Genomic DNA, 10,601 nt, shown 5'->3' on the forward strand with positions numbered 1-10,601 from the left:
TGTGGTTACCTTTCAGATTACCCTGTCTCCAAGCAGCTATTATAAAGCAAATACACAGAGCTTGTGTGAGCTAGGCCGAGGGTAGGGAAACACAGTTGAAGGAATGTGCACCTGGAGGCTCCTGGTCACACGCAGGTCCCTGCTCCCACATGTATTGGAAGCATCAGGCCGTGGGGCTTCATATTTGAATTCCAGGGTCAAACTGTCCATTCCAGACCTTGGAGGGCAAATTAAGCACCGACTCCTGGGCTTCTTGATGCAATGCCACTCTCCCACTCCCCATTATCTGAATTTATTTAAGAAGCTACAGGTGCTGGTAGTCAAGCCATTCGGTGATTTTTTTTTTAAAGCCACTTTGTTATTTTTATTTTATGTATTTTTCTATTTTTGAAACAGGGTCTTGCTGTGTCACCCAGGCTGGAGTATAGTGGTGCGAACACGGCTCACTGCAGCCTTGACCTCCTGGGCTCAGGCGATCCTCCCACCTCAGCCTACCATGTAGCTGGGACCACAGGCACACACCACAATGCAATGCCCAGATAGTTGTTTTTTAATTTTTGTACAGACAGGGTCTCATTTATTTGCCCAGGCTGGTCTCGAACTCCTTGGTTCAAGCAATCCTCCCACCTCTGTCTCCCACAGGCATAAGCCATTGTGCCTAGCCCAAAAAGCCACTTTGGTTACCCAGGGCAAACCCAGAATAATAGAACTCCAGAAAAATCCATGGCCTAAACACACGTTAAAAGAATGATTGGAACTTGTGAACCCCAATAGCGGCTGAACAGTGGTGTGCTAATTGCCCTGGGAAAGGGGTGCATGGCAGCCTGCTATGTGGCCACAGTGAATAATAGACCAGGCGCACTCCCAGCTCACCCGGGAGTCTGGTGATGCGGAGGCTGCCTTGTGATTTCTGCCTTGAGTTCTAATTTCTATCTCAGCTTGTCACAGTCAGGGCCCTGAAACTTCTCTCCCTGCTCTGGTGCTGCATGGTTTGAACCCTGTGGGCCCTGCCTGGAGGTGGAACAGCTCTCTGCTCCCACCCTGCACAGGGTGAGGCCTGGGGCTCTGGGCCTGGAGGAGGGAACAACTTGACTGATTACACTCACCTCCCCCAAAGCTCCTTTTAGCGAGCACAGGCTGTTCCACTTTCCCTGTAGCTTAGCAACCTGAGCCCCTGACAACTGATTTATTGGAAAAAAGCTTAACTTTCTCCAAGCAGGTTTCCTTTCTTTTTCTCTCTCCCACTTTTCCTCTCTCTTTCCTTCTCCTTCCCTTCCCTCTTCTTTTTTTTCTTTTTCTTTTTGGTACATAAGCAAGCCTTGACTGTAACAAGGTCCTTGCAAATTCCTCTGAGGGATGCTGATTTCACCCTCTGTAGTGTGGACTCCTGCCTGGATACCAGCTTTCTCCCCCATCTTGCAACCTCTGGTCTCACCTCCGGTCCCTTCTCCATACTGTAGCCAGAGTGATCTTTCTTTTGTTCTTTTTATTTATTTATTTAGAGACAGACTCTCCCTCTATACAGGCTAGAGTGTGGTGGCACGATCTCAACTCACTGCAACCTCTACCTCCCAGGTTCAAGCGATTCTCCTGCCTCAGCCTTCCAAGTAGCTGGGATTACAGGCGCACGCCACCATGCCTGGCTAATTTTTGTACTTTTAGTAGAGACGGTGTTTCACCATGTTGCCCGGGCTGGTCTCGAACTCCCGACCTCAGATGATCCGCCCGCCTCGGCCTCCCACAGTGCTGCCCAGAGTGATCTTTCTGAAGCTCAGTTCTGATAAGCTTCCTGCTATGGTCTGAATGTTTGTGTCCCTCCAAAATTCACATGTTGAAATCCTAACTCTCAAGGTGATGGTGGTAGAAGGTGAGGCCTTTAGGACATTCTTAGATTATGAGGGCTCTGTCCTCAGGAATGGGCTTGACACCCTTATGAAAGAGGCCCAAGGGAGCTTGTTTACTCCTTCTGCCACGTGAGGACACGGTGAAAAGATGCTGTCTACAAGGAAGTGGCCCTCACCGGACACCACATTTGCCAATATCTTGATCTTGGACTTTCCAGCCTCTGGAGCTGTAGGAAACAAATTTCTGTTATTTATAAGCCACCTAGTTTGGGGCATTTTGTTAGAGCAGCTTTAACAGTCTAAAACACTTTCCCTCTTGCTTAAAACACTTTGGTAGCTCCCAGGAGAAATATTCTTGTATGGCCCTCCAACAACCAGCTCTGCTTATCTCTTTCATGTCACCCCATCTCTCTCCACACCTTCACACTCTGCTCTCCCTGATTATAATTCTTCTCTTTCTTGCTTCATGTCTTTGCATATGCTGTTCATTCTAACAGGAACGCCCTACTTCTGCTCACTTAGCTATAAACTGTTCTTCAAGATTCAGCTGAAACATAGGTTCCTCTGTGCGGCCTTTCTTGCCCACTACCCAGGCAGAACTGCCCATTTCTTCCCCTGTGCTGCCACCCACCCAGGACCTACTTCTTGGGGTGCACATATGGACCTGTGCCGCAAATGTGAAATTGTCACTAGACTGCGAACTCCCTGAGGGGAGGGAGTATTTCTCATTCTCTAACATGTCTCCAGCGCCTGACAAACAGAGAATGACCTGTGTGATCAGGTGATCATGTGAGTGAATGAGAAATACAGGAGGGAAAGAGGGAAGGAAGAATAAATGGTGTGATGGAAACACGTCTGAACATCCAGAAGCCAACATCCAAAGGGCTAGGAGGATGGCACCCACAGTGACATCTGCCCAGTAGGATGAAAATGACTTCTCCTTGACTTCCAGGCCCTAATCTTGTGGATCAAAGGCAAAGAAAGGTGGGCTTCTGGAGGCCTGGCAGAAGTACCTGGTAAGAGAAAATACAAAGCCAGGCTGTCTGAGCCCTTTTGCTCCCAGATTCATTTCTTGCCCATCTCTTGCCTGGAATCAGGGAGGCTGACCCCTGTAAGCGCTGCATCAGTGGTTTCTGGCTGGGTTTGACCAATGGGAAGTGCTGGGGGGCGGGGGGGAAGTTGGAGGGTGGGAGGAGGGGAGAAGCCAGGGTATATCTCCATGTCCCTCTCGGCTTTGGTGGTATTTCTGGCAGTGACTGTCTTTCTCTGAGTCTATAGATATTGCTGGAGAGGCCTGCTACTATTCCAGCATTTGGCAGGTGATCTGGTCCCTGGGCTCAGATAACACTGCCTGCCGTCTTTTGTCCCTCCATCCCTTGGGGATGGTTGTTGCTTTCAGATGCTCTGGGCTGCCACTTCTTCCCTTAGTTGATTTCTCAGCCTTCTGTGACCTGTGTAACCAGTTCCCTGCACTATATCCTCCCTGTTGTAAAGAGTTAGAGTGGTTTCCGTTTTCCTGGTTGGACCCCAACTACTATACCAGTTTAGTTTAGAAATTCCCTTATAGGGTCACTGATGCTTACTTTGGAGGAGATGGCATATTTTTGTCTTTTTCTAGGATATCGAGTGGTAAGGTGGTGTGGTGTGTCTGTTTTAAACTAGATGGGGAGAGTCGGGTACGCTTGTTTGGTCTGCCAGGCCACACCTCTGCTCATTTTGAGCTCCAAGGGCCCACTGTGCAAGTTCTTCATAAATGACATGCCATCTGGGTTTCAGAGACTCTGCCTGACCTCTGACCCCTGTCCCTTGCTCCCAGGGGAGAAGATGGGAGCTCCGGGCCCAGTCCCTGGGTTCATGTTGGAAAAGTAGCATAAAGGAGAATATCAGGGGAAGAAAGGTGCTGGTGAAAAGAGAGACTGTGGCATAAAGAAGGGAGGAAAGGAAAGGGAAAAATAGGGGAAGAGAATGAAACAGGGGTGCACGTGTTTAGCACATAGTTTGGCTCAGCTGATACTGGTTGAATGAATGAGAGAATAGAGACAGTGGAAGGGACAGGTGGGATGGAATTTGTGGGCAGTACTGACAAAGATCAAGTGGAACTTTGTCTCCACTACTGTCACCATGCCTCAGGTCTTCCGAAGGGCTCTTCTGTGAGAACAGCCTGCTAACTGGTTTTCTGGCCACTGCTTCCAGGAGCTTACCCCAAATCACCATCTCAGTTGCTTGCGCCAAAATGTTCTACTGGCCCCTAGGTGAGTAGTGATCAAATTCCACTATGTACTTCCAAGCCTTGTCTTATACTGCACGCTTTTAAAACTGGAGTCCACGTTATTCTCCATGCCTGGAAGGTGTGTTTGTGTGCATATGTGTGTGTGTGTGTGTGTGTGTGTGTGTCTAGGGTTGAGGGGAGATGATTTACTTTGAAGGCATGGTACGTACCCTCAGTTTTGCTCCCTAAAACTGCTTTCCTGGCTTCTATCTTTGTCCCTTTAAGGCTTGGGATCCTACCATGATTTGAGACAGCGCTGGGCAGCAGGAAGTTGGGTAACGGAACTCAGATCTGATCCCTGACCCCACCTCCCCCTCTCCCTTTTCCCATAAATTCCTTTTGGCTCTTGCCGTGTGTGGAATGCTGGCTCCACTCCAGCAGCCTGGAGGTCGCTCACAGCTGTTCTCACTCTCTGGGCTTCTAAGAAAGAATGGGCTGTTGGGCACACAATGGCTCAGCCCCCCAGACAGGCTGTGCTTATACTCAGAGGTCACCATGCCTGCTGCTGAGCTGTGTGTGTCAGAGCAGATGCGGGGACTAGCTCTGGGCAAGTGACGAGAAGACAAAAGAGCATGTCAAATTGTGCTTCCCCAGCCCAGTGGGGACAGCCTGTGACTGCACTGGAAGCCAGGCTGGGACTTGATGATTCTTTTGCTGACTGCTGGGAGACTAGAAGATACATGGCTCAACCTCATCCCTCATAGTTAATCCAATGAGCCTTTGCAAACGCATGTAGTGTGACATGGCAGCTATGCTTTGCATAGACCTGGGTGTGATCTCCTGCTCTGATACTTACCAGCTGTGCAGACTTGGACAAATTACCTGATCTCATTTTCCTCATATGTACAATGGAATAATAAATACCAACCTTGGCTGGGCACAGTGGCTCATGCCTGTAATCCCAGCACTTTGGGAGGCTGAGGCAGGTGGATCACCTGAGGTCAAGAGTTCGAGACCAGCCTGGCCAACATGGCAAAACCCCATCTCTGCTAAAAATACAAAAATTAGCGGGGCATAGTGGTGCACATCTGTAGCCCTAGCTACTCAGGATGCTGAGGCAGAATGGCTTGAACCCGGGAGATGGAGGTTGCAGTGAGCCAAGATTGCACCACTGCACTCCAGCCTGGGCGACAGAAGGAGACTCCGTCTCAAAAAAACAAACAAACAAACAAACAAACGAAAAAAACAACAAATTTATAGAGTTCCAAGTACAGATGCTCCTTGACTTATGATGGGGCTGTGTCCCACTAAATCCATCAGAAGTGGAAGATATCCGAAGTTGAAAATGCATTTGATGCTGGTAACACAGCAGATGGTCCCCAACTTATGGTGGTTCAACTTATAACTTTTTTACTTCATCCTGATGCAAAAGTAGTAAGCAGTACAAACTGTAATCCCACTATAAGTCATAAGAAGCTCTTTGATAAACTTAATGTTAAGTCAAAAAATTGTGTGTCTAACCATCATAAGTTGGGGACTGTCTGTATTTTGTACCTTATAAGGCTTCAGTAAAAGGCACTATTTTTATTACTGCTATTTATTTATTTTTTGAGACCTCTTGGGGTTAAACTCTGTGCTCGGCCTCAAGGCTATGAGTGAGAATACAGAGATGAATAAGATGCTGTTAGGGGCCAGGTGCAGTGGCTCATGCCTGTAATCCTAGCACTTTGGGAAGACGAGGCAGGCAGATCACCCAAGGTCAGGAGTTCAAGACCAGCTTGGTCAACATGGTGAAACACTGTCTCTACTAAAAATACAAAAATTAGCCAGGCGTGGTGGCACATGCCTGTAATCCCAGCTACTCAGGAGGCTGAGGCAGGAGAATCGCTTGAACCTGGGAGGCGGAGGTTGCAGTGAGCCAAGATTGTGCCACTGCACTCCAGCCTGGGCGACAGAGTAATACTCTGTCTCAAACAAAAACAAAAACAAAAACAAAAGATCCTGTTAGGGCCAGATGCGGTGGCTCATGCCTGTAATCACAGCACTTTGGGAGGCGAAGGCAGGCAGATCACTTGAGGTCAGGAGTTCAAGACCAGCCTGGCCAACATGGTGAAACCCTGTCTCTACTAAAAATACAAAAAAAATAGCTGGATGTGGTGGCATGCGCCTGTAGTCCCAGCTACTTAGGAGGATGAGGCAGGAGAATCACTTGAACTCAGGAGGCAGCGGTTGCAGTGAGCCAAGATCGTGCCACTGCACTCCAGCCTGGGCGACAGAGGGAGACTACATCTCCAATAAAAGTAAATAAATGTCCTGTTAGTACTTTAGGGAGGTGACGATCTAGAGCAGGGGTGGGCAGACTACTGCCTGAGGGTCAGTTTTGGCCAGTACTCATTTTTTTTGTTTTTTGTTTTGAGACTGAGTCTTGTTCTGTTGCCTAGGCTAAAGTGCAGTGGTGTGATCATAGCTCACTGCAACCTTCAACTCTGGGCTCAAGTGGTCCTCCTGCCTCAGCCTCCTGAGTAACTGGTACTACAGGCACATGTCACCACGCCTGGCTAATTATTTTTATTTATTTGTTTATTTTTGAGACAGAGTCTTGCTCTGTTGCTCTGGCTGGAATGCAGTGGTGCAATCATGGGTCACTGCAGCCTTTTCCTGCTGGGCCCAAGTGATCCTCCCACCTCAGCCTCTTGAGTAGCTAGGACTACAGGTGTGTGCTACTGCACCCAGCTAATTTTTAATTTTTTTGTAGAGATGAGATCTCGCTATGTTGCCCAGGCTGGTTTTGAACTTCTAACCTCAAGAGATCCTCCCACCTTGGCTTCCCGAAATGCTGGGATGACAGATGTGAGCCACTGTGTCTGCCCCTTGCTTTGTAAATAAAAAGTTTTTTTAGAACACAGTCATGTCTATTCATTTACATATTGTCTACGGCTGCTTTCACACAATGGTGGAATTGAGTATTTGCAGCAGAGGCCATGTGACCCACAAAGCCAAAATATTTGTTATCTGGACCTTTATAGAGAAAGTTCGCTGACCCTGGAAGATGGCTATATAATCAGGATGAAGCTCTTTGGAGAAGAGGTAGAGATCATTTAAAATGATGGCCCAGAAGGAGAGAGAATCAATTCTGACTTGAGTGGGCATCAGGGCGTTAAGCCAGGCTGTGAGGGCTGAGAAATAAATTAATCCCTGGAGCCTGAAAGTAGGGGAGGGGTGGGAATGGGCATGTAAAATTTGAGCACAATTTTAAAGGGATATCATCCATATGCAGTAGAAGAGACTAGAGATTAAATGGCTAGTCCAAAGCCATGCAATTTGGAGTCAGAACTTGAACTTGGCTCATGATATGGTTTGGTTCTGTGTTCCCACCCAAATCTCATCTTGAATTGAAATCCCCACTTGTTGAGGGAGGGACCTGGTGGGAAGTGATTGGATCACGGGGGCGGTTTTCTCCATGCTGTTCTCATGATAGTGAGTGAGTTCTTTTGAGCTCTGATGGTTTAAAGGTGGCATTTCCCTCTTTGATTTCTCTGTTCTGCCACCATGTAAGATGTGTCTTGCTTTCCCTTCACCTTCCTCCATGATTGTTAGTTTCCTGAGGCCTTGCCAGCCATGTGGAACTGTGAGTCAATTAAGCCTCTTTTCTTTATAAATTACCCAGTCCTGGAAAGTCCCTTATAGCAGTGTGAAAATGGACAAATACAGCTCAGTGCCTTGGAGAATTTACACGACCTTATATTGATGTAGTATTTTATAGGATGCAAAAATACATAAACACATATAACATTATTCAGTCCTCACAAACACACTCAGAGGTAGGGATTGCTAGTCTTATTTTATAGATGAAACATTACATCCAAGAAGCAGCATTGTTGGCCTTGAATCCAGGGAAGATGCCTGTGACTGTGACAAGGGTACAAAGCCTCTGCAGTTTCCAGCTCTGTCACAGGATATGTCCTGGTTATCTGGCACAGATGTAAATGACAGGCCTAAAAACACAGGCAGGGGAGCTTCTTCTTCTTTTTTTTTTTTTTCTTTTGAGACAGGGTCTTGCTCTGTCACCCAAGTTGGAGTGCAGTAGCACGATCTCAGCTCACCGCAACCTCCGCTTCCTGGGTTCAAGTTATTCTCCCACCTCAGCCTCCTGAGTAGCTGGGATTACAGGCACGTGCCACCATGCCCAGCTAATTTTTTTGTATTTTTAGTAGAGGTGGGATTTTACCATGTTGGTCAGGCTGGTCTTGAACTCTTGACCTCAGGTGATCCACCCTCCTTGGCCTCCCAAAATGCTGGGATAACAGGCGTGAGTCACTGCACCTGGCCCTGGGCAGGGTAACTTCTGACCTGTACACCCTGTGGGTTTTTTAAAACCCAATATGACTTTAGTGAAGGTCTGTTGTATAATATGCACAGAACTAAATGCCGAGAGAAAAACCCATGGAGAAACACAAGACAAAACCACTCCTGGCCCTCCAGAGGCTGTGGGTTTAGCTGAGGACATAATCTTCAAAGACCCATAATGGCATGAGACAGTATACGCCAAGTCACCAACGTGTGGTGCAGACACGGGGACAGGAGTTGGAGGCTGTAATCAGGAAGTCTCCATAAGGGGTGTGAGGCTGGTGCCAGCGTTTAGCTGATTCTATGCCGTGGATTAATTGAGGTGGCCATCTCCTCACATTACAAAATCCCCATCAAACCACAGAACCTCAGAGCTGGCAGGGATCCCAGTTCTTCTCTCCATTTACAGATGGGAAAACAGAGTCCCTAAGAAAGGGCTGAGTAGCCCATGAAGTCCTGATATGGAGCTCAAACTCAGGTTTCCCTTGGAAGTCCAGGGCTTTTCTATAGCACTGTTTTGCCCCTTTCCTCTAAATTAACCCCCTAGACTTCAATTTTCCCTTTTCCTTTCCAAATTTACCCTACAGAGAGTTGGTAGATGAAGATTCCAGAACCTCCAGTGGTGTGTGTCACTCTTCTTGCTCACCGCTTCCTCCTCCCGATTTTCCATATCTCCTTGCTGCCTTCAGAATAAAGACCAAGGCTTAGCCTGAGTGACTGGAGAGGGTAGTGGCTGAGAGCGTAGGCTCTTGCACCAAGTTCTCATGGTTTGCACCCTTCCCTTCTCTACCACTTAACCACTGTGTGGGCCTGGGTGAGTGGGAGAACCTTTCCATGCTTTAGTTTCCTCATCCTCTTTCCTCAAAGTGGGTATAATCATACCCAGACTGTGTAATCATAGTTAATTGCCTCAGAGGACTATAAAGAATACATGAGATAATCCATGAACAAAACATAAATTAGTGTTTGGTATCCAGCAGGCACTCAATGAAAGTTAGCTAAAGTCATTGCCATTAGCCTGGTATTCATCAGCCCTTGCAATTGGACTCCGCCCATTTCTCCAACCTGGCCTCCCCAAACCGGTCTATTCATTGTCTCTTGTTAGCCATGCACCATTTCTCCCTTTTGAGCTCTCCCCTCTACTCCCCTGCTCCTCCCTGTATATTTGTTTTACTGTGGCTATTGGGTCACCTCCTCTTTCTCAGAAGCCCTGCAGCACCAGTCTGAACTTTGTTCTTACATTATCCATCCTGTAAGTCCATATCTAATGGTTTCCAAGCAGCAGGGCTTCTGAGTTCCCCTAGCACTTAACACTGAATTTTGCACATGGCAGGTGGGCACTCATCCAATATGTCTTCATTTATTGAGCACCTACTATAAAAAGACCTTTGTAGGCCAGGGTGGTGGCTCACGCCTATAATGCCAGCACTTTGGAAGACTGAGGCAGGAGGATCACCTGAGGTCAGGAGTTCGAGACCTGCCTGACCAATGTGGTGAAACCCTGTCCCTACTAAAAATACAAAAATTAGCTGAGTGTGGTGGCCGGCACTTGTAATCCTAGCTACTCGGGAGGCTGAGGCAGAAGGATTGCTTGAACCCAAAGGCAGAGGTTGCAATGAGCCAAGATTGCACCACTGCACTCCAGCCTGGGCAACAGAGCAAGACTCCGTCTCAAAAAAAAAAATAAAAGATCTTTGTTGACACTGGGGACACGGGATTGATTAGTCCCTTCTTCATCCTCACAGTATGGAAGGAGACACAGACTCATAAGCCAAGTGCTTAGGACTAGAATGGAAGGAGGACCTCACTCGGGGGAGCCCATGGAGGGAGGGAGTAATTGGTACTGATGCACGTTTCAGGGTCTTGACAAAGAAGAGTGATAGGACCCAAGAGGGAGATTCCAAAGTCATTATACCAGAGGAGTAAAAGGGCCTGGGCACTGAAGGAGAGAGAGAGGAGTTAAAGCTGATTCTGGGCTTTTCAGCCTAGACAACTGAAGGCATCTTTTGGAGACGTGCCTGAGCTAGTTAGGGTCACCAAGAGCAGGGAACAGAGTGCGGACAAGGACCTCACTGAAAGGGGTCTGTTACTTCATTCTCAGGCACAGCCAGGCCTCAGAAAGGAGGAGATTCAAGTCTGAGGGTGGAAAACAGCAAGAAAGTTGAAAGCTAGGGAAGAGGGTCTGTATTGGGCCGTTCTTG

Source organism: Nomascus leucogenys, chromosome 19 (genome assembly GCF_006542625.1).
Source record: "Nomascus leucogenys isolate Asia chromosome 19, Asia_NLE_v1, whole genome shotgun sequence".
Taxonomy (NCBI): Eukaryota; Metazoa; Chordata; class Mammalia; order Primates; family Hylobatidae; genus Nomascus; species Nomascus leucogenys.